This window comes from Corvus kubaryi, unplaced genomic scaffold, assembly GCF_017639235.1.
Source record: "Corvus kubaryi isolate FWS band 111438036 unplaced genomic scaffold, C.kubaryi_AGA036_p1.0 68, whole genome shotgun sequence".
NCBI classification, from domain to species: Eukaryota; Metazoa; Chordata; class Aves; order Passeriformes; family Corvidae; genus Corvus; species Corvus kubaryi.
This window is the reverse complement of record NW_024582056.1, coordinates 15560869-15584272: the sequence shown is the minus strand read 5'-3', so window position 1 is coordinate 15584272 and position 23404 is coordinate 15560869. Positions and strand designations below refer to the sequence as shown.

The 23404-nt window shown below is 43.3% G+C and overlaps 1 long non-coding RNA gene across 6 annotated transcripts in view; it reads right to left on the bottom strand.

Moving 5' to 3' along the window:
• LOC121674407 overlaps positions 1-23404 on the bottom strand; it is a 100528-nt gene that overhangs the window by 18109 nt on the left and 59015 nt on the right. For 2 of the 6 annotated variants that reach the window (XR_006019608.1, XR_006019612.1), the window contains 4 exons: positions 14975-15147; positions 10335-10619; positions 9904-9963; positions 34-9611 (listed from right to left, as the gene is read on the bottom strand). This is a non-coding gene — a long non-coding RNA (uncharacterized LOC121674407). Of the gene's footprint in view, positions 1-33; positions 9612-9903; positions 9964-10334; positions 10620-14974; positions 15148-23404 lie in introns of those variants that run through there. The other 4 variants (XR_006019613.1, XR_006019609.1, XR_006019611.1 and 1 more) reach the window with 4 other exon arrangements.

Below are 23404 nucleotides of genomic sequence, written 5' to 3'. Positions count from 1 at the left end.
TGTTCCAATTTATTTCATGTCTTAGAGGAAAAGTACTCAGTAAGTGCTATGGTTTATTATTCTAATGTGACTGTAAAATCATGATGTCTTTATTGCAAAATGATCTTTAAAACATGAAGCATTAGGATGGTGACTGAAATCATTAGTATCAGATTGTTCTGCTTTTGCCCTGTCACATTGATACTTCAAAGTAAAATTGTCCTGTGGGCGTTTGTAAGATTTTATGAGGATAACTTGTCTTTTCAAACCTTGTTCAGGAGGGCAAAAAAGCCTCCAGATGTTTTCTTAATGAAAAAGGACTAAGGTTTCTGTCTGCTTAATTCTGAAGCTGTCCTTTAATATTTAAATTACAAACCCACTAACAATCAATGTGATGAACAATCAACAGGATGAAAATGAGTCTCCAGTTGTTCAGAAGTGGTGCAGGAAAATGTCCCCATACCTTGGTCCCATCCAAGGCTGTTGAGCTCACTGAGACATTGAAGGGGGGAATGCCGTGGTTCCCTATCCCTTCCTCCCTCTGCCAGCGGAAAGGGAGTGAAGGTGTCTCTGCTCTCTGGTGTGAGTGTCTGCCAGCAGGGGCCACGTTTCTCTGCTCCTTTGGGATGCCTGACACTGAGCACAAGGAAGCCACCCCCATGCCACAGCTCTCTTGGGTATAACCACTGCAGAAATACAGTACAAACGAGATGGCACCACGCACTGTGCAGCTGCTGGGCTTGTAAAGTGTCTGGTTCTCCAGAACTGCCCTATTTTCTCTGTCTCACAGGCTGTATTACCACCAGGTTGAGCAGGGCGTGGCTCCTTGTCCTGCCCCTCCATCCTCTTTCAGGCTGGACTGCATTGCGAAATTATGTTTCCTCTTCTGACAGAAAGTCCAAAGCCATTTCAGCTGTCTCGGTGAGTGCACTCTGCTATGTGGGGACACACCAGGAACAGCTTTTTTCCACCAACAGCTCCACTGGAGCAACTTTCTCACTCTCCTTTAACTCGTCGCTCCTGGATCTTTCTTTTCCTTGCATACACATTTTGCAGATCGTGAACATGCTTGTGGTTGCCTGTGGTTGCCCTATTTTGACCCAACCCACAAGTGCCAGGAGGGAAGTTTTCTTCCCTTTTTTTTTCCCAGCCTAGCTATTTAGCAAAAACTGCTACTGGCAATTGTGTTTATTTGCTTTTTCACTCCTTTTTTTCCCTGCCAGTTCTCCCAAATGACCTTGGGATTTGCTAGGCAGTTTCCAAACAACTTTGATCAAATGAAAGTGGCTTCAAATGCTACAAATATAACAATGAATTAAATATATCTGGAGTTGTTCCCTGGCACAGAACAGTTCTTTCTTGCCCATGTGATTCAACAACTTTTTCCCAGCATTGTGTACTTGGAATGGTCCTGAGCTTCACTCTTACATCTTGTCCAGGAACTGACGGATGGGTGCTGGTCAGCACAGGCCAGACTGGGGAAAGGGGTCACAACTATTGTGTGCTGCATACATGACAGTGTGTCCATAGCTACATCTTAGTTTTCTCAGATGGATGTATCCGGTGAGTATGCCTGAAAATCAAACAGAGATGAAAGCCAGAGAGCAGAGAGCCAGGAATCTACACCAAGTCATCTCCTGACACTGGAGAGCCTGGACACAGGACAGCCTCACAACAAACTTGATTTCATCAGCTCAGGAATGAGTTGGTAGTGATTGTGAACGGAGATGCTCCAGGTCTGTGTGGATGGCCTGAGCCAGGGTCATTTGCTTGTACAGCACTGCCCATGATTGCTTCAGAAAATGTGTGGGAAAGTGCTGTTCCCAGGTCCTCACATCAAAAGTTTAACAAGGTCACTGGTTGTGTGCCAGGCAAAGGAGCCACCTCACTGTCCCCTCTATCACATGGTCTTGGACTGAGCCCTAGATGGTGTGATAGAGGTCACAGAATGTGCTTTTCACAAGCAATGATGCAGCTAGTCCTGATTTAAATGGAAAGAGCCTCTAATGGGCTGTAATCCCACCACCATCTGAAGTGGGAAGTATTTGTGGCCCCCAAAGAAGTGCAACCCAAAGGGACTGAAAAAGGCTGGCAGAGGGTTTTGAAGTGTCTGAAATATATAGAGGACATCCCACAGGCAAAGCTGGTGACCACAGCAAGTCACCAGGTACTGGGCAGGAAGAGACAAGTGCTTCTGCCTTTAACTCTTCCTCAGGAATCCACAAGTTCATGTCTGGCTCTACAATTAGATTTTCAAAGTCCACATGAGCAATTTCAGGTTTTGAGGAGCTGCTTTCCTCAGGGTTTCAGGGAACCCCCTGTTTTGCATAGGTCTGCGATATACAGCAACATCTCTAAATTTAATGTCACAAGTGAAGTCCAGTGAAGGAGACACCAATACTGCAGCTCTGAAGCATCTATTGAGTATGACTAATGCCTAGTTTTATGGCAAACAAGTCCATTAGCATTTAAATTGATTCTTAGATATTTTTGTAGAAATTCACAGCAATATAAGCCTTAAATCCAGGACTGGTAATATTGTGATTTTTATGTCTAATTTTAGATTTAGTTTTTAGTCTGATAGATTGCAATTATAAGGCCATGAAATTTCAGAAAGCTGCTTTAAAATGCACAGATTTGTGTTTTGCCTTTAATGAGTAAAAGAAAAAAGAAAAAAGGAAGTAAGCATTATCCCATGTCCCTACGCAAAACTGATGCCAAATCCTGATATTCTCGAACATAAACCCCTCATACATTCTAGTTACACAGCAATAGTCTTTGCCTGTCGCAGCTGTGTACTTCAGACCTTTAGTTTCCCTGATAAATTTCTCCACCCACTCTGGAAGCATTAAAAAAATGTTTCATATGGGTACAAAAAGGCAAAACTCAGCATAAGCCAAACCTGTGTGGCTTTTCAGTGACCTTTGTGATTGGGAGTATGTTTTCGCCATATTTATTTGATCCTGGTAGTTAATATCACCCCATGTAAATCCTTAAGAGTTTTGTTATTTTGAGAGGTGGGATTTCTCCAGATGTGGTTTCCATGGCTGAGAACTCTGCTGACACTTACGTCGATCACGACTGAAACGTGAGAATCTTCAGAGACCAACAACTTAACAAACGGACACTTAGCAATATTGCTCCTCTGCTTGAATCCGTATTTAATTAGCCTAAGGAAGACATAAAGGCTGCTTTTTCAGGTGTGAGTTGCTACAAGACCCTAGGGGAAAAGAAAGAAACTATTTAAGGGAAGGAAGCTCTTGTGCTATTATAGCCACAGAAGGCTGACTTCACTCAATCCTGCCCTGTTGACAAGTCCAGATAATGTTGTACATGAAATACCCCTTCTCAGGCTTCTTCAGGAGTTCTAATATGGAAACCATCCTAGATGATGAAGTACCACAACATTGGCAATCCCACATCTTCAGTATTGCATTAAAAATGGGGAAAAAAAAGCTTGAAAAATATCCTGGTTGACTATTACTGAACACATCTGGTTTTGGTGTGAAAAAGGCTAAGCCAAGCTCTACATGTTTCTTATCCATGTAACAAGCATTGCTGCAGGGAATTTAAGGGTAGAGAGAAATTACTGTCACAGAATTTTATTTTACTGAGCTAAATCCTCAATACAAAGTGTATGTTTCTCTTTACCAATAAAAGGTTGACTAAGAAGTGAATGTCAACAGTTCAGCAGAGTGCATTTCAGTAAGTGCTAAATTCACTGCCTTGCCAAGAACATGCATCTGTTGATTAAAACATCGGGCTACTTACACTGTGTTTGATACTGTATCAAAGGGGACACTGCACAGCCGAGACACGCACATTCCTTCTCCCACACTCCTTTTACAAAACGTACTGTACTTGTGAAAATCACAGTTAAAAACCCCAGAAAGTTATGTGAAGAACCAAGGTTAAATCAAAAACTTACAATCAATTCATCTTGATGTGATTTAAACTTACCCAGGTGTTCCAGGCCATTCAATGTAATCCATAACTCTGAACCTTTGAAAAGGAGCTGATCCAAATGGGACTGTGAACTGTGCATCTTTGACTACCTACATAATTTATTATAAAGTATAATCCATTTATTTCCATGAACCTAATCCAAACTCCAAGACAGTCAACAGAAACCTCAACACTGACTTTAAAACCAAAGCCTATCGCATTACCCAAAAAAAAGAAAAAAAGCCAAACAAAACAAAAACAATCAAATGAATGATGGATTGTTCTGTCTCCACAGAGCATAAAGTGGCTTCAGTTTTAATGCTCACACTTCAACTTTACCTCCCAAATCTGTCTGGTTTGTGCATGTTGTGGAATGTCATATTTATTAAACCATTTTTCATAGGTGTGCCAGGGCAATAATGTAAAAAGAAAACCAAGTGTAGGTTTGTGCATAACTGACACCACAATTCTGGTTCTGTGCTCAGGGCTTCATGCAGACAGGTGCAGGGAGCAAGACAAGTGTTCCCTGATTTTAACCAGGGTTAGATTAGGCCCTTCACTTTGAGTATGCTTTTGTCAAACAGTTCCTAAAATCAGACAGCTGAGTTCTTTCAGTGCTAACATTTCCCTCATCCAGAGATGTCTGACGCTGGCTGAACAATGCTTCCCTCACAACCCCGTGAGAGGGCTGGGAAACAACTAAATGTGTCAGAAGGAAAACTTGTGGGGGTGCTTGCACACCCCAAACTAAGATGAAGCAGTCCCCTTGCTAAATGTAGCCGGAGTGATTTGACCATAAAAGAGCTGCTACTATCTACCTAAATGGTCTTGCTAGTATCTCTTTCTTTCAGTGACTACATCCTTTTATATCTTATATAGCTGGTGAACCAAACGCATAAACCTTTTCTCCTGATAGCCCATTAGGTATGCTTTTGAGGTACAACCTCAGTAATTACTTCCTTCCAATGTAATTGTATTTTAATTACACATTTAAGGCCAAATTCCTTCCTCATCCATCCCAACTAGAACTCTCTGAAACCTTATTAATTTTAATTAAGTGGGAGTTGATGCAAAATTTCCAAGTGCTCAATTTTGCATTAAAAGTTTCAAATTCATTTAAATGTGGATTTAATTTCCACAAGCACTTCAGTTGGTAGTGTGCTCCCTCGTTTAGTCTCTCAGAGCAATAACATGAAATATATGAAACATAAAGTCCTTTCCAGAAGATGATATTAGGACATAGCTCACCTTTAAATATTTCCTCATTTGCTGCAGCTACCTGAGGGATGTTTGCTACAGGCTCTAACAGGACTTCTCTCTTATTATTATCAGTAGCAGTGCTACTCCAAAGGGATGAACTGCAGCTGGAGATAAACTGTCCCTTTCTGAGAGGTGGGACAGAGCTTATGTCATCAGCCAGTGCAGTAGACACAGAAAGACAGCCTGGAAATGAAGCAGGCAAACTGCCAGAAGGGACTTGGCTGTGAAAGAGAGTGAGAAAACACCGAAGTAAAACTTTTCACTCTCACTGAGCAAAAAGGACAAGAAGTAACTCGTGAGAGTTACTTATTATTTTCAAATAACACTTGGAACAATTGAACCATCAAGAAAGTTATTTGAAAACTTGGCCTGAACAGAATAAGACTCTAGAGGGACTCAGTAATTGTGCTCAAAATCGAAAATAAAAATATGGGGCAATTGAGCCTTATGTTTCAGATGTAAGATCTCTGACATTATGCATATATTTGGAGACATTATGGAGCCCATAATTAAAAACAAGAGCTGCTTGTGAGATTCCAGAGTGCAAGTGAAATTATTGAGAGAAACAGATCCAGCCCTTGAGAGATCAGCCAGCATCACAAAGAGGTCACTGCTGAGTGCTCAGACAAGTATGACACATGTCACTGGGCCCCCAAAGCTCTCAGGTGAGGAGAGGGTAGTGCCCAGCAATGCCTCTGGAATACAGCGAGCTGGGCATGCTGCAGAGAGCACCACACAGAAGGGCTGTTTGCGAAACCTTTACAGCCCAGCAGGGAGGCTCTGGCAATCACTGTAACTTACTGCCCACAGTGGGCACTGAGGGATGTGCCTGTGCTGACTCCCAGCATTTCTCTTAAGCATCCACCCAGTAGCTCCAGCAAAGGTCTGGCATTGTTTATACAACATACGTTGAACATGTGGGAGACAGGCTTGCCTGAGCAGAGCCATGGAGCATATCCTCTGGCCAAGCATGACTGCCCACAGCAAACACTGTCAGACAGGGAAAACAGTGAGCTGGCAGGGACATAGCCCAGCCAAATCCCTGGGAGGAAAAAAAATCAAACAGCCTGGACGGGTCTGTTTGCTTTCAATAACAGGAATGTGTACAGCCACCCCAGCTCATTGCCCAGCTCCACAGAGACCAGCTTCCTCAGAGCAGCTTTCTAGGCTTTTGGGAGCCCTAAGTGCAAAGGGGGTGAGGTTACAGGCTTTGATGTGGAGCAAAACAGTGGTGAAATGTGATTTGAGTTTGAATAATGGAAGAAAAACTCTGCCTAAGAGAAATTCCTGGGAGAGGAGTTAAAAAAAGCAGGAGACAGAGCTGGATGTGAGTAAAACAGAAGACATTACAGTCATGCTGGACATGATGTGTTGCATAGAACAGGTCAGAAGCTTGGTGTGAGTTTCAGGGCTACATCTGTAATCGCCAGTTGTGCACACAGTCCCACGACGCAGAAGAAAGTGGGAACATACAGATGTGTGTCTGACCCTTCGTAGCCTCTCCACTTTCCATTTAAATGCAGAGAGAATGTGACACTCCCTGGCCCAGAGGGTTAGGGCAGCCTCTTACCAGCCTCTGCACCAGCTTCACATGAATCCTCAATGTCAAAATCACTAGGATTGTCATTTCTAAAGCATGATGGACAGATACGGGGTGCCGAAGCCTGAGAGATTAGAGATTGAACTCAGAGAAATCCCTGGAGATGTTGGCTGTAAGTGGTGTCATTTACTGTTATAACCCATGGCATTGGCCAGATGTTACAAACCCTGCAGTGTGAAAGAGACCCAGCACCTGACACCGCTCTCAAGCCCAGGAGGAGCTTACAAAGGCATTCAGCTTGGAAGGTCTTAGACAGACAGGAGACTCTGCTAGTCGAGACCTCCTATCTGAGACTGTACAGCACTTACCACACCAGATCACCACAGCCTCAAAAAATCATCTGTTTTCCTCAGGAAGGGGCAGCCAGTTGCAGTCACACCAGGAGAGAACAGCACCAGATGCTAGTGCCAGGGCAAAGCCAAAACTGAAAGATCTCCCAATGTGAAACAGCAGAGCTGTAGATGAGTCAGGAGAGAACTGGAGGTCAAAACAGTGCAAGGTGACTCAGGGGCTCTCCTGACAGCAGACTGTGAACAGGTAAAAAGGTGCATTTAATTACTGCTTGTTTCACGTAAATGTTTGCTGTTTGTGTGTGTTGTTTGGGCAATGAAGGTATAAAGAAAGGCAGGATGCTCTGGCACAAGACAACTGGACTTGTCCCTGTTATACATCTTACCTACCGACACTGCTGAAAGCTGGTCCCTGGCAGGCACTCTGCCTGATGGCTAAGAAGCATGGCTACAGCATCATCTGCAGCTGTAATACCTCTGAGAAGGGCTTTTTTCCAATAAGGAACTTGCTTCATTTTTACAAGCAATGAAGGGCTTTTTGGCTCTTGTTCAGCATGTGTTACCTGACATGCCAGGCATTCCCAGCAGCCAGGAGAGTCAGGCAGTGAGGAACTGCTCTGTGTACTGAGCTGAACTTACTTTCTCATTTTTCCAAGTCTTGGCAGACAGGTAAATTTTTTAAAGGTACTTGTTTCTAAATACAACATGTAACTTGTTTTGCTGCAGTATATCCATCCAGTGTGCTGTGCTTGTGGGTACAAAGTTACCAGTACCAGTTAATGGGACTGAGAATTAAAAAGGAAATACGTGTTTTTCTGTCAGAGACAGAATGGTTGAAGTTAAAAGATTTCAAAGTATTCTGCAGTTTTGAAGGTCCCTGTTCTTTGTCTGCTTAAATAAAAAGAAGTGGAGCTAAATGATACATTTCTACATAATTGAAAATGCACAAACACAGGGAGAGAGACAAAAAGAGAAAAAGCTAACTGGAAGCAGTTTCCCAATATGTGCAAGTTACTTGATCTTGGCCAACAGAGCCTAGAGTTTCAAGCCATTTAGGCACTCTGGAAAATTTGCTCTGGATATGAAACACATTTACTGGGCAGCTGCAGTGCTGGTCAATCCTGTGCTGCAGCCAGCCCTGGGGAAAGAGAGGTCTCTCGGTGGCTGCAGCCAGCACTCTGGGCAGCTTCCAGTCCTCCTCTCCTGCCAACAGTAAATAAAAGCACAATGAAATAAGAGCAGCTAATGCTAATGCCCAAAAGCTGATGTTGGAACGAGGAGCGTGAGACCAGAGACACGCAAGTAGCCTCTCCTCTCTGCTGCAAAGTACTTGCAGCTCAGACACATCCCAAGCCAGGCTGATTTTCTGTGTATTCAGTAGTTCCCAGAGGGCTTTCCCTTCCATGAATTCATTCAGCCTTCTCTCAGGCTGCACTACTGATCAATGTTTTCTACACAGGCAGCCACACCGAGGAAAAGGAGAATCAATACTCACTTTGGTCATGGCCTCTCCAGTCCTCAGCCATTCCCTCATGTGTCCTTGTGTTAACAACCACATGGAAGGGATAGGAACAAGATCAACAGCTGCCAGCAGGGCCCTGTGCCATAGAAATTTCCAAATAATGTTTTTTCTCTGTCTCTTAGGGACACAGAATGCAGCTGACACTCCTGTCCTGTTATTACACCTTTGTCTGTGTATACAATGCATCTGGCAAAAACACATTGAAGTAAATGTAAAAAAAAAAGTTAAAAATAAAATCTTATAAACGAAACCAAAAAACAAACTCAAACTGAAAACTGTGTTGCTGGAGTTTTGTTTCATGCACATATGTGTATGTTAGCATTTAGTAATATGCCGAAATATCAGATGTGACTTAAGCCTTCTAAGATTTTTTGTTAGTTTTTTCCTCTGCAAAATAAAATTCTCCGTGCAGGAAGCATGGCATGAAAGAACTAAGAATTGTGATGATGAGATGGTCAGTATTATTGACATTTTTCCTTTCATATTTTAATTTGACAGAACTAGGTAAACACCTTTCCCAAAAGAATGAACCCAAATTTAATTCAGCGGAGTTACTGAGTGAAAGAATGAATTATTTTCTTAATTTCCCTTAGGAAAGAAAGGTCTCTGCATTACCATACATGCCATCAAATTAAAATGGTGTGAAGAAGTACAAGTTAGTCAGCAATGAAATGTTGTGGAGTAAATGGGAGGCAAACATTTAAAATCCTCCTCTGAGCAGCCAAGAAGAAAATTCCTTCGTGATACGTGTAGGTGACATAATCCTGGGACAGCCTTTCTGTAGGAGTGGGCCTTCTTTGCATGTTCCCCAGGAGAAATCTGGACATCGTTTGCCAAAATGGCTGTAGATTTATGTCTCTGTTTTCTTAGAAATATGAATCTTAGTCTATTCATTGATTTTCAGTCTAGAATTGGACATTACAATCATGCCGCACATCAGTCCTTATAGGCTTGCCACAGACTTTCAAGCTCTTTCCTTAAGTTCCTATTTTCTAGCTGAATTGAAGCATGTCTTCTGCAATTAAAAAAAAGGGAAAAGGTAAAAATCAAGCTTTGATTTAAAGACATCAGGTGTTAGAAAACTGTCAGACAGAATCCAATTCCTGGTCTGAGTTGTCTCGTGGTTTTTCTCATGTGGTTCATCAGTCCCTGGGCATCTGTGAACTCTCTAATGCGATCATGAAATGTGATTGAGGAAATGAACTTCTTGTTCTCTACATAGCAATTGACCTGTGTAAAATGTCCTTGAAAACCTATATTTCCATTGAAAGAAGTTGAGGAATCTATAAATTTAAAAAATTACTTACCTAGTACCTAAAAGTGCCAGGAATAGACCCTTCAGAGAACAGTGCAAGCAGTTTCATATTCTGCAATTATAAAGCAATGTGTCAGAAGGGGATATTGTTCCTACCCCAACCTTTCATGAAGCTTGTTTATGCCCTGGAACACAAGTTTATGTCACTTACTTTTTGAGACAACTTTTATTACTTGCTGTAAATCAGGGTGACTTATTGGAAAATGCTAGATTAGTGGTCAGTTTTATAAACTCCAGCACAGTATCTGACATCCCTTTCTTCAGCATTATCCTTCAATAAACTACTAATTCCAGGCCATAGTCATGTATAATAAATCATGTAAAATATTACATAAATATATGGTATCATAGATAGAACAAAGTTTCTCTATGGCAAAAGAAGTCAATATTTGCCCAATTCTCATACTGATATCCCAGCCTTACCTGATGAGTCAAAGATGGGATGTGTCATGCTGGAAGCTGCCTCCACAGGCACTGGGGAGAAGAGGCTGAGTTGTGACACAGTTTCAAATCCACCTTGGTGGAACTGTTATCAGACACCTGTGTGGAGACCTGAACAACTCCTCCTTTGTCTGAGGTCCTGTCACTTTCGGTTTTGATCCCTGTACTGGCATGGTTTCACTGCTGGGTGCTGGAAACCTCATCCTCCTCCTCATGTCCTTAGTCCTGATGACATTATTAGGCATGCTGGTGAGGCCCAGGCCCAGCCTTTGGGAGGGAAACAAAAATTAGAAGTGAAATAGATTTCGAAGTACGAAGCACTTTTCCCATGTTGAAGAGTCATAACAGTTCCAAAATGAGAAGGCATATTTTTAGTGATTAGCTGCAGTTAATCCTAAGAATGCTTTAGGCTTTGTAATAAGTCAAACGCGATATCCTCTCCTCCATGGAGAAGTGAGACCTGGGGTTTCAGAGTGGAAGAACAAAAGGATTACAAATGAGGTATTTGCAATTATTCCTCCACAGCGGCGATACACGCTACATAATATTTCCCCCTAAAACAGAAATCTGACTTGAATAAAAGGAAGGAAATGACATTAGGAGAAAGAAGTCATATCTACAAACTGCATGTAAATCAGAAGTTCATTAGGGGAGTATGCAGAGAAGCTTTTGGAATGTAATTTTACTACCAACTAGTTTCCACAAGAATGAAGTAAGGCTTTCAAAAGCATCATTGCTCTAAGTAATTCAAATTACCTACTCTACCTGATACTATCTCTTCCCACAGAGATTACAAAGCACTTAAATTTTTACCCACTTTGTTATAGAAGTCCCCAAGGAAGATTTCAATCAATTTGCAAAGCATAGCTGTGAGGAGAAAAGATACCAGAAGTTTTCAAAATGACCTCCAGCACATCTAGAGTTAAAATCTTCTTACAAGTATTGTCTCTGTGTCATAAAGTTCTTTGTTCAGAAATTTACCACTGGGTCACAGAAAAAAAAAAAACATTCTGGGCCGAAACTTAGTCTAAAAGCGCTCAGCTAAGAAAAAACAGTTCCTGAAGCTTTGTCCCCTTCTTTTTTCTAGCACTGAAATAGAAAAAGTTCCTATGTGTTCTGCTGTTTCCAAGCATAAATGTACTCCTATTACTCAGAAAAATACTTTCATTTTAGAATGAAAAGGTGCGGGCTTATAGCTGAGATTGCTGACGATGTTTGAAGCGTCAGGTGAGCTCTGCCACGCTGGTGGCCATGGATGCCTCAGCCGTCATTCAGAGGCATGCACAGTCTCCTAGGACATCTCCCATTTCGTAGCAGTCCAAAGCCTTGCTTTTGTTTAGGCAAACCTCCCTCTGGCAGCCACAGGGGTGTTACAGCACAGGTCATTAGGGAAGGTATCACGCGGTTTCTGTCCCTCCCCATAGCAAGCGAGACCCACACTTTGCAGTGTGGCCACGTACTCTGTAGGGACACAAAAGCCCTGGGACATCTCATCCATCTCCCCACCCGGAGCAGAACTTAGGAGTGTGGCTGTGTTTTATTCTGGCTTGCCACGGAGCCACACCAGACTCAGCTGCTTGCAGCGTTCTCCAGCAAGGCCACTCCTCAGGGGAGCTGGAAGGGTTATGGATTGGGGCAGGTGAGACCTGGCCTGGCTTCGATCAAAACCATTTCTAGCAAGGGTTTTGTACTGGCATACAAGGGGTTCACTACGTTCTGCTTGGTGTGCTGAAGTTCGAGCAACTCCAAACAAAACAAAGGAAAAAGATTTTTTTTAAAAGAAGATACAGAGGAGGAATACTGTGGAATAAAAAGGCCAAAGAATGAAACTTCCCATAAGCTCCTTTACAAGGGCTACTGCCTGCTGTGCTTTGAAACCCATAGGTGAAAATCCAGGCATTCTGTGAACCAGGAGAGCTCTGCCTTCAGCTTTGGTGTACCTAGGCTTCCAGGTAAGGTCACTACTTTGCTGTCTTTACAGGTCCTGCAGTTTGACATGCCTGCAAAGTTCCTGCGGGTCACAGGAGCTGCATGAGGAACACATGCCATCCTGAACAGAGCAGGAGGGAAGGGGCAGCAGAGAAGCTGCCAGAAAATGGTCTAGTGGAAGGTGTCCCACCCATGGAACCAGATGATGTTCCTGGGTGTTGGAACCAGGTAAGGTCCCTTCCAACCCCAGCCATTCTACCATTCTATAAAAAGGCACCACTGTGGTGAAATGTCTGTATTATTGTGGCTGCTTCCTGTCCTAGCTGCACCTTGCTGCCTGCGTGAATACACAGCTAAATCGAGACTAACTATGCAACTGACCAACAGCAGAGCAGCAGAAAAGGTGATGTAATCACCGTCTCCTGGTGGCTCACGGTCATCTGAGAGAGAAACTTGCTCACCAGCTTCTCTGGGCCTGGTGCACGACAGAGTCTCTCTACCCAAAACATGGCCTCAAGAAAGACCTGGAGCTTCTGAAAACGGCTGTGTTGTATTAATAACTGAGGCAATCGCAGAACTAGAGCAACAAATACACAAATGCCTTAAGATACGGCATCCAAAAAAAAAGAAAAAGAAAGCCAAACATTGCCTCTTGCATTTACTCCAGCATGCTATATTTGGTATGGATGTTTCTGTAGGAGAGCTGCACTCTGACAAGTCCTCACGTAGAAGCAGCAAACTGCCAGGGAGTTTAAGGCAGCTTTTATTTAGACCCACGCTTTGTTATGATACCAAGTTTAGCCTCAGCCATGCTGCTTACTGAAATCCCAGTGCCTGTGGCTGCTTACAAGCCAAGGGTCCACATTTCTTTGGGTTTACTGATTTCACAGCATCACTGCCCATGCAAAACTCTGCTCCTGTTAGTCCAAATCTTCAGCTGTAGGTCAGATGTCTGGCAATGGAGAGAGAGGGTGGTGGCAAAGACAGCATGCAATGTACACTGATGGGGACAGGAACATTGTGTAGCTGTCAGCACAAAGAAAGGGAGGCTCATCTTGCAGCAGTGATATTTGGGACAGAAGGCTGGAAGATCAATTTAACTCCTTTGATGTGTCATATCTTGCTGGTAAAGGTTTAAATGCTGTTTCTGTCTGCCACATTGATTTTCATTATCATGGGTCCTCTTCCTGAGGTGAAGAATTTCTCTTAGAGAAACTTTCTAAACTCTTTTAGCTTGTGGTGATGTTATGTTTTAAATTACAATGCAAATACCTGCACACATATACGCACCAGCTCATATTATTTGTAGGAAATCTGTGTATGGTACTGTGTAATTTTAGTTTTCCATGACAGCAGCATTTAAATTATGGATTTTCTTCAAAGAAAAGAAAAAAGAAAAAAAATCATAGCTCATCCAAATTTCAAGAACAACACCCTGTCCCATTTGCTTCTCTTCCATTAATCTGGAGGTTGGGAGGCATTGTGACGCAAGGCCTTTGAATCTGCCTCCTCAGAAACCCTGACAGCTCAGAACATTGTAAGTTCTCCGTTATTGTTCCAAAATATCAGCTTGCACACTCCAAAACTATTTAAGAAATACTGATTTAATCATATGCTCCCCCACATTTTTGCAACTGCCATCTTTTACTGTGAGTGTTAATATGCTGAGTGGGACAATGGTGATGTTTTGCTGCTCTAAAGAAAAATTTTTCCTCATAAATTCCAGGAATGGCTTCTTTCTGCTGTTTTAGCTATTTCATGTAACAAATAATCTTTGCAATAGGAGAATTTGGCTCATCATGCAGATTTGTGTTCTTTATAAGTGGAAAATAATAGCAGACGGTCTTCCCCCTGTGTCAGTGCTTTTGTTCCAGTCAAGGTTGATAAAATACTTCTTGAAGAGAAACACACAAATCAGCTTGTGCCAGAAACCTGATGACAATCAGGTTTGGGGGTGACATTCTGGTGTAGTGCAGTCCCTTCCCTGTGGCACTTGAGATTTGGCTGGTGGGGCTTGATAGGAGACCAATGAAAGTTCTTAAGGCTGAGATGAAAACCATGCATGGTGTTACTTACTGGTGGAAGAGCGGTTTGGAGGAGCCTGAGTGTTTCCAGAATAGTATAGTTTCTCTAACATAGCTACAAGCAACACATCAAGCTCCAAAGAGATTCTTTTTTTAGGCTTGGATCTGAGGAGGTGGAGGGGGGGAACAAGCAGTGGAAGGCTGACAATGACAAGCAGGCACTCATTTGAAGGAAAGTAATACATCTACTAAACTCTTAAAGACTTGCAGCATAAAGTCTTGGCAATCCCATCACTTTCCCCAAATATAAAAATGTCAGGATTTTGATGTCGTTACAAAAAAAAGAAACAGCACAATGCTTATGACTACAACATGGCATTTTTGCAGCATTATAATAATAATAATAAATACAACCCAATCTGGAAATAAATGAAATAAGTGCAGGATAAATAAATAAATGAAATTGTCACAGGATTTATGGCCCTCGGATGCATTTTTGAAGGGATAATTTGGGTGTTTATGTTTTTCACTGCTCCTTGAAGAATTCAACTTCCTGAGCAGTCTGGTGAATGCAGTTCAGCATGCCTCAGCTCCTCCATGGAAAGAAAGGAAAGATCTTGTGGTTAGACTCAGACATTTAGTTTTCTTGGGCGATAGGTACTTCCTTACCCTCTAGACAGCTTTCTTCTCTGGCTTACAGCTCTGTGTTTCCCTGCTGTCTTGGTCATGTGCAGAAAATACAATCCAATTACTTCTTCCATGTGGAGAAGATGCAGAGAGTCAGCAATGATAGATAGATCCCTGCAGGGCAGAAAGCCCCATCCTCTGAAAAATAATGAACCCTGTAGCAAAATAAAAAGAAAAAGAAAAAAAAAAGCTTTGAAAAACACAGCTTACAACTAAGGACCGCACAGCCCTGAGTGAACTGAAGTTGAAAGTTCATGTACTTTTGAATCATTGCTCGAGGCTCTCTTTAGAGTCAAAGGGATCTCAGTTCATACACTGGTTGTACATTTAGTCCTGCTTTAGTGGCTGCAATCAAGTCAAAAGTTTTTACTGTTTGGGAGGGTTTTGAGTGAAAGCTGATACCGCGTGTGGCGAGAGAGAATTTTCTTCAATTCCACAGACCTGAAATAATCAGTACCACAGTGTGAGATCCACTTCATTCAGATGCAGTGTAGGCCGAAACTCCTTTCCTAGTCCTGGATATTCTTCACAGAGGTGAGAGCCTGGACATTTCTGAAGCAAACACTGGCATTATCAATCACAGCAGCACCTGAGCAAGTGATCTGATTTTAAAAGTGATGAAATGGAAACGGTTGGTGCTTTTTCACCTCTGAACATCAGACACTGAGTTCACAGCTTTCTCTGGATGGAGGCATTTTATATTAGCCACTGTTTTGCAATTTTTTCTCTCTTCCTATGTGTTACAAATGTGGGTGCAAAAACCTGGGTACCATTATTGTTTGCAATAAGAAACACTGAATATCCACTCATCACTGCTTCACCATGATCACATTAATTATAAACACAGGTAATGGGCTGTCTTTGATGTCATTGCATTCATTATTATGATTTCTTCGCCCACTGTGGAAATCAGGATATTTGAGAATGTTCTTAATGGAAGCAGTTCCATTTGGATATGTATAAAACTGTTGATCTTGAAAAACAAAGTCTGACTATAGGTTTTTGAACTCCCTCCTCCCCAAACCACATTTTGTGAGTTATGGGTCTGTGAAATAAAAACATCATTCATCATGTGGCAGAGCACAGCTTGGAAAACCTTCCCAATGATTTTTGCCCAACTTGCAGATGTGGTGATGTTCACTTTGTCTGCTTACCCAGAAGCCTGAACAGATACTATAAATTCAAGCACCTTCTCCACATTGCACGTGCGCTGGCGTAATTCATGAGCAGCAGCACATGCTGTGCCCTCAGGAAAGCCTGGGCTGGGTGATGGCAGCCTTGCCCCCACAGAGGAGCATCTGCATCTGCACATGGTTTTAGAGAAACCAGAAGGTGCCAGAAGAATAAGACTCTGAGACTGTAGCCACCTCTTCCCAGGTGACCTGCACATCATGGTTTTTTTCTGGAGAAGTTGTTAAATGCATTTGAAGTACACACGGGGATATTTTTCATCCAGTTTAAGCCATGGAGGGGAAGTTTTGTGGGCTACAGAATAGGTGAGTGCAGTTTCAAAAACCTCTACCCTCTTTTCGTAGTCTGATACCTAATGGTGGTGAGTTTATTAGTCTTTCCATAAGGCTCATAAGCAATAGCTTATTAGGCATAAGCATCTGTTTCCACCCATGGTGGACAAACTGAATTGCCTCCAAGACTGCTGACCCTCCCCTCTTAAAAGTCATTGGCAGCAGCTGAGCAGGAACAGGCTATGGTGTGGGGTTTGTGGAAAGAGAAACCTGCCACACACACATCCTCGCCCAGACAAGTTGCATTGCATAGATCTCATTTCTCTAGGAATTCAGATGCTAAAAATATTATATTTTTGCCCTCTTTATTCTATGCATTTCATTCAGCTGTGCTTCAATCACTCTCTGCCAGCCTTTCTTGCTCTTGTGAGGCTGCAGAAGTCATAAATAAGGCAGGTCCCTTTGAGCGTTAATGCTGGATGCTGTCCATGACTGCTGAGCTGCAACATGTGAGCCAGAGATACCACAAAGAGAGAGTTTATATTCCTTCCCTATTACATATTTTAGTGTGTAAATCCACAGGGAAGAAGAAATTTATACCCAAGTGAGTGGTCATGGGGAAAGTAATCTCCATATAAAGCAGTGGCAGATACCTCTTTCTGTCTGGGACTCCTTCTATTGGGAAGTTTCCCACCAGGCTGAATGAAACCTTCAACCACTGGTGTTCTTTTTTTGTGCCTCAGTTAAGGACAGGGGGGTCACTGACATTGTTTATCCATTATTCATTTAGCACTGCCTCTGGGAAGCAACTTAATGTCATGTATTTTTCACTTACGTGAATTGCAATAAACTGGTTTCTTCTTCAAGCCTGCCTTCCCTGGGAAAATTTTCTAAGTTGTTTTACAGCCAGCATAGCTTAAACTGTTTGGAGGCTGCAGCAAGGGCCTGGTTATAGACAGCGTGAGTGATCGGTTTTTACCAATGTGGCTTTAGACTATGGCACTAGCTGCACTTACTAAAACATGAACTATTAAGGCTACATAACCCAGAAATACTTTGGCTTTGTTGAAATACACAGTATCTGTCTCCCTTGGACTGAAAAGGCTTCTATCCCACAAATTGCTCATTCTCCCTTGAAAGGACTGGCTTTCAGTGGGAGATTTGAGTTTTTCTTGCTTTGCACCCCTAGCCTTCTTTAAAGCAGGGTATTTTAAGTCAATATATCACTAACAAGCCCAGATGAGATTTCAGGCAGCCTTTACTGCCCGAATGAAAATTCCATGAAGTACTGCATTTTGAGGCAGTGATATGTGTGCAGTCAGGAGGAGGTAGATTCTGATCTGGCCGGGTGAAATGCTCCCAGTTAAATCCCTGTAGTGTGTTCAGTTTGTAAACCAGGCAGAAACACCAATTAGAGTGTAGTGGTTTGGTCCAAAATACTCATTACTTACTTATTTACATTCTGTGAGATAAGAATTAGGAGAAAGCAAAGCAGGCAAAAAACTTAAAAGAATATAAAGAAGTTTATTAACAGACCTAAAAGAAAGGAAAAAAAAATCAGACCAAACCTTCAGAACCCTTCTCCTCCTCCCACCTTTCTCTCTTCTCCCACCATGTAACAAGACAACCCTTGAGATTTTTCAGTCAGTTTACCACCTCTTTAGTAACCTTTTTCAGTTCACTTAGGGAGAGGAGTCTCTCTTGCTCATGCTATGGAGACATCTCCACATGAAACAGTTCTCTCATGGCTTCAGTATCACAGCGAGACAGCTGCCCGGGTTGGTTCTCTGCTCACATGTGAGAGTCCCTTCCCCCGACTTACAGCTTTCCCCACAAGTGCTTTCAAGGGTCCAATCTTGAGCTAATGGGGTACCATTTTAAGGATGAGCTGTTCAGAAACAAAGGTCCTCTTCACCCATCTCTGGGAGCATCTTCATCTCTAGGACTATCTCTGGGAGCATCTTCGTCTCTAGGAACAGAGGTCTTCTCCTTCTGATTTGGAGCAAGAGTCCTCATCACTTCCATCTCTCCCTGTTCAAACTTCTCATCAAATTACAGCTTCTTCAGCATTTGCTTATTCCAGCACAGGTTCTTTTGCTCACAAGTACAGTTTGAACGCTCCACCCCCCATGCTTTCATGAAATTACAACGAGTACTCTGATATATCACAGTTTATCACCACCACAGCTTTACAACAGAATTTCAGCTTTAAGCATCTCCTCTTTCTCCAGCCTCAGGGTTTCAGCTCTTCCTTCTTTACTTAATGTCTGCAGGCTTCATCTGTTCTGGAGGAAACTTACAGCACTAAAGAAAGGGTTAATCTCACCTGGGCCCCGCAGCTGGAATTCCCTTATCGCTGTTGGTCCCATGATCTTTGCCAGGCAGTGGGGCAGCAGTCTCAGATGAGCCCCAGCCACACCAGGGGCTGCCTGCACAGAGCAGGGCTGTGGGGGGAGGGGAGGGGCCACAGATGGAACAGGGCCGTGCCACAGCTGACCCGGCCGCACGGGCCCCCCCCCAGTTACCTGTCCCAAGGCGGGAAGCAAGAGAGAGCTTTCCCAGGGTTTGTTAATTTTTAAATGTGGATCACAGAGGTGTGTCAAGCTCTTTAAGTGGCTTAAAAAGTCGCCAATATTCAAACTAGCCAGTTGATAGGTTCTGTCAGGTCATAGCTGTAAGCACCTCTTTGCAAGGGAATCACTTCCGTAGCTATGCTAATCCATGACAATCCCATCATGTGCTAGCCTCTGTGCAACCAACACACTTGTGCACTAATAAAACCAAGGGGCTGGAAAGAGAAAAACTTCTGTCTGGGTCTAATAGGAAGGATGTGAATAAACCACAGCTGAAAACATGGTGCAGAAAAGTGTGGTGGATACCCAAGAGACAGAGATGGTAGATCCTTTATTGAAGGGAGGCAACTAAGGAGAAAGAAGAGGTGCTAGACAGAAGGGAACACCCATGTCTGTCCTCAAGACCTCCTGGTCTTGACATGAGCAGTATATGGGTCATTGGATGTGGTGCATTAAAAATTGTCCTGTAGGCGCAAAGATACGTTTCCCGAAGAAGTGAAATTTGCTGAATTTCAGCTGGAGTCAGACGCACATGCTTCACTCCTTTAGACAGTCTCCAAAGATAGTAGAAGAACATTGGGTTCTTAAAGCATGAGCACAGGTCCTTGTGTGAAAACACTTCCCTCGGCATGGGAGGAATTTCTACCTCAGGATAAGGCATGGCCGGGTAAGGGGAGCGGAGGCCATGCCCAGGGGGCCACGATCAATCAGATGTGCTCAGCCTGTCCTCGGAGCACCAGAAGACCCTGCTTTTCCTGCAGCTCCCGTATCCCCTCCATACTGGGCTTCTGGCATGAGGAGGCAGGGCCTGTGTTTGCAATGTGCCAGGAATGAGGACACAGGGAAGAGGAGAAGGAAGGCAGGGAAAACTAGCTGGTTGTCAGACTTTACCAAGCCATTTTCCTCCTAAGAAGTGATCCAGGGCTCCCTGTGAAATCAGAAAGCATGTGGTCATGTGAAGAGGTACTAGGACCATCCCAAGGGAGGGAGAGAGCCTCCTCCAAAGAAGAAATCATCTGTATTTCCCTTTGGTGCTCCCATATCTTCTCAGATGGACTATGCTCTCTTCTCAGGCTACCCCTGGAGTGGGTTTGGCTTCCAGGGTTCCCACAGCTTTGGAGGACAGTAAAAGGCAACTGGAACTGTTCTCTGACCTCTGCAAAGGGGCTGCTTGGTCACTTTTTCCTACACCTTTTCTTTCCAGGGCCAGTCATAAACGACATTCAGTAGTCTGTTGGCAAGGCTGCAAACCCAGGTTTAATTCAGCTCACGAGGACCTCTCATGCACTGAGAGGAACCAGCTTGTTCACACCTCCACGTCCTTTACCTGACCAGGAGAATGCCCGATTCCCAAGCTGGAATTTCTGCCTATCCAAGTGGCCCAACACAGGACCCTGACCTGTCTGCTGTGGAACATCCCTGGAAGGAAGTTCCTGTCTCTCTTCTCTGCTCCCCTGTCCCACAGCCAAAGCAGCCTCACACCTCAGGGTCAAAGCGTGGTACTCAAAGTCAGGGTGCCATTCACAGTTCTCCCTTGAGCTCTGCACTGAGTGCAAAGGATGCCTGAGGGTACATGTCACCTTTCCATCATCCCAGAATTAGTTTCTGTGCAAAACAGTTTTGTACTTGCAGACACTTGAGGGTGTCATCTCCCTCCTTTGCCTTGCCTCCCAGAAGCTAAGATTCTCACATAAAATTCAAATGAAGATGGTTTTGGTGGGATACTCAGTAAAAAAGCATGCTGAATGGTGAGACAACATAACCTTTCTGTCTCTGAGAAACAACTGTATGTGGTCCTTAGTGCTAGACTGCCCAGATTGTCTGCTATCTAATGAACCCCCTATCTTGCCTCTACCAAACATTTGACTATAATCAAGGCTTTACACATTTGCTTTAGTCTATTCCTACTCCAGCTGACAAGTGTGCCGAGAACTGCCTTACTAGTTCTCTTGAGGCATTCCTGGTGGCTCTCCAAGTTCCCAAATCATCCTCCATGTAGATACTCTCAGATCTTGTGGCTTAAACACAACTTCCATGCCCTCCCTCAGTTGAATTGAGGGATGGGGAACAGGGGGTTACTCTGACAGCCGTGACAAAGGCAGCAGGCCCCTCTCATCCTTGTACACCCAGTGCTCAGCTTCAGGTTTGCAGCGAGTTCAGCTCACCCTATGCAGTCATGAAGCTTATGGGCAGCACAATATAGATCATGAGCTGTCAGAAAACTTCCCTACATTTTCTCCATGGCAGACAGATGTGTAGGTGGGTTTTTTTTGGTCTCAGAAGCCTGCAGCTTGATGATTCACCAGCACAAGCTTTGATGACTCCTACCCTCCAGTGCTGTTTCCTGCTCTACAGTTACACTGGCTGGTTGTGGTGCCCAGCTGGTAGGATGAGGGGAAACCTGCAAGTAGAGGGTGTGCGAGCCAAAGGACACTTGCAGTGAACAGAGAAGGCTGTGGCTGCTGTGTATACTGCATGTTAGACAGCATACTCCTGTGGCACACAGAAATATGGGAATGTGAAACCCTTTTGAGGCTCTGAAGCTGCTTTCAGTTTCTTCCCATCCTGGCCACAGGGATTGTAGTTCCAGGTGAAATCAAAGATCAAGTTTTTTCCCAGCATCTGGATGGTGCTACCTCAGCCTCCTGCTGTGTCCTAACTGGAGGTACAACTCCAGCCATGACCCTGTGAAAAGGGGGTTGCAGGTGATCCTGCTCTGCCACAGGCAGGCATCCATACAGCCAAAGCAGGGGATGGCAGCACCAGTGTTAGCCTCCTCAAAAAAGGGCAGGTCCTCCCCAGAGGGAAAGTAGGCTGCAATGAGCCGTGAGCGGGCATTTGAAGCACCCACATTATATCCACATAATAATCATGGATAACATAACATCAGCTGTGGACTGCTGAAGAACAAACAGCAACATTCCTTCCCACAAATGCAAGGTTAATACTTTTTGTCCAATTTATTGGCTATGCTTAATTTACATTCTTTTTCATTTGGATGTGAAAATACTCACATAAGTGTGAATTGCAAACTCCATTTAAATATCTGCATTTATTTTCATTCTTCCCCTTTCAGCGAAATTTTTGGAGGCAGACAAACTTCTGATGGACAGTTTGCATACACATCTGTGGGGTTTTCTCAATCTGTTATAAATATAAATTATTTCATAGCCTGATCTTGCCTTAATTGTTTACATACCAACTGGGGACAGATAATGTGTAGCCTAGGATTTATTTAGCAACTTAAACTAAAATGTTACTGCGTGGTTGGTAGACATAACATTACATTGTAAGGGGTTTTTTTTCCCCCTTGCCCTATAATATTTTACTTTGATTAAAGCTGTACTGAGGTAAAATTGCACATCTCACGCAAAAAGCAATTTACCTCGGCTCTTATTGAAGTTAACCGTACTTACTTGTCCTAGCATAATGTATTTTTCTAGCTGCATTCTAACTGCAGTACTTTATCATATGAACCAAGCTAGATTTAATCAAATTCTGTTTGTGTTGTGAATTTTAGACATTTGTTCAATTAGTTGGAATAAAAGCAAAACATTTGGAAGAAAGATTAAAATTGAAAAATGCTCTTGCTGAGCTGGGCAGTGTTCCTTCTGCACCTTTCTCATCCCCAAATACTTCTCATGCTTGAAAAAGCTACCCAATCTTCTGTTTTTTCTCCTTCTGTTTCTCAGATTGCTGGTGATGCTCATAGGATGGGGAAGAGAAGAGTTATTTTATCAGGTTTTAACAACCAAGGGTAAGACCTGACAATTTTTCCTCCTGTTGTGTCTGTCATGAGCTTTCTCTGGGCTCTGATGGATGGGACCACAATCAAACTTGGGCTTTCTTAATGTATTGGAGTCCACCAGGAAGCCACAGTGCTGCTACCCAGTTCCTCTCTAGGCTTTCCAGTACCCCTCGACTGCTTTCCTATTACTCTCCTTGTTGCCACCTGGTGGAACAATTGCCATAAATCACTCATGTTGGCTCTTCAGACCTGGGTGTGCAGCGCAGGAGCTGAGGGACATCGGGGAGGAAGGTCAGACCCGAACACCCCTTTCCAGCAAGCAAATCACTTTCACCTCTCTACTGTTTCCCCTAAAATGGCTTGTTTGCACACATGCAAGGTATTTTGGGCTATCAGAATGTTTACACTGTGTTGTCCTGCCTACAAAATACAACATCCATTAATTATTATCATACTACTTTTATTAAGAAAATTTTTATGCTTGTTATTACTACATCTTATTTTCCTCATTCAGGAATTCTTACCTAACCTGGCTTAGGCTCTCCAGCCTGAGTGATTTGAAAAGGCCATGGTAAAAAAACTGGGAGAAATAAAAATGTCTTAATGAAGTCAGAGTCCACTCTCTCAA